The sequence below is a fragment of the Austrofundulus limnaeus genome, unplaced genomic scaffold (genome assembly GCF_001266775.1).
Source record: "Austrofundulus limnaeus strain Quisiro unplaced genomic scaffold, Austrofundulus_limnaeus-1.0 Scaffold308, whole genome shotgun sequence".
NCBI lineage: Eukaryota > Metazoa > Chordata > Actinopteri > Cyprinodontiformes > Rivulidae > Austrofundulus > Austrofundulus limnaeus.
In genome coordinates this window covers 18523-19824 of record NW_013952710.1, presented here as the reverse complement: position 1 = coordinate 19824, position 1302 = coordinate 18523, and positions in this window count along the sequence as shown.

Genomic DNA, 1302 nt, shown 5'->3' with positions numbered 1-1302 from the left:
AAAAAAAAAAAACAGCAAAACATGCAACGATAACACAATCTGTGTATTACAGTAAACTTCTTGGGAGCATAAACTAGTAATAGATTTAAGAAGATGTAAGCTGTAGTTTTGATTAGAAAAAAATGTAAATAAAAAGAAATTAAATAAAAAAATGAATGTTTCTTTTTAGTGGTAAATGCATTTGCAAAAGTTTTTTTTTCATTGAAGTAAGTCTTGTTTAATCTTTCTGACAAACGGACCCAACACAAAGCAGTTTTAAGTCACATCTGGGACATGTTTTTGCCAAACTCGGCGTGATTTATGAGAGATTGTGTCATGAGTTATACTTAACTTCCTCTGACGTTCTACCATCAGTTACATTTACGAAAGCTCACGTTGTTACAGGAAATGTTTAGTTGGTGATTTAGGAACTGCTGGATGCCGTTTATAAAGAGTCCTGTCTCTGTGGCTGTTTCATGAAACTGTTTTATTTAAAGATAGCTTCTTTTACTCATCTCTGTAAACCAGTATTGTTTTTATGTCCAAGATACTGTTGTCTTAAAAAAGAGACGTTGACCTCAGAGGAACTGGCTCTGCTGTGTTTTGACGAGTGATTGCATAATTGTTGTTCATGTTCCTGTTTTAAAGGTCAGAACAGTTCTCACATCTCGGTGACCCCACCTTACTCCTCCTCTGTTTCAGCGTTTTGTCTTGCGGGTGATCTGTAATTGAAAAAGATCCTGCAATTGAGAAATAAAATGTGTTCAAAATTCACAATGGAGCACTACGGTTCAGTGGTTAGCATTGATGACTCACAGCAAGAAGGTCCTTGGTTGGATCCCCAGTTTGGACCTGAGGTCTTTCTGTTCAACGTTTGCATGTTCTCCTCGTGCTTGTGTGGGTTTTCTCCGGTTTCCTTCCACAGACCAAAAACATGCACTTTATGTTGTCTTCAAGCCCAGAAGCCTATTGCACAAAGTTAAATTTCTAAATTCAGGATATGAGCTGTAAACTGAGGTTGAACTAGCCTTCAACTTGTAAACAGCTGTAATCTGTTGCTCTAACACCAAGCCACGCTCAATTAGGCTGGTTCATTCAAGCAGCTGTAAATGGTTCAGGATTAATGAACGTTCACAGTTTGTTCACTAGACCCATCAGGTGGATCACAGATTTCCTGATCAGGCAGGAAGACACTTGAGTCTCACTTCCTCCAGCAGTTTAATGGTTAATTATGATTCATATGAAGAGATGAAGAGAAACACCGACTGATCCATCCATCCATCCATCCATCCATCCATCCATCCATCCATCCATCCATCCATC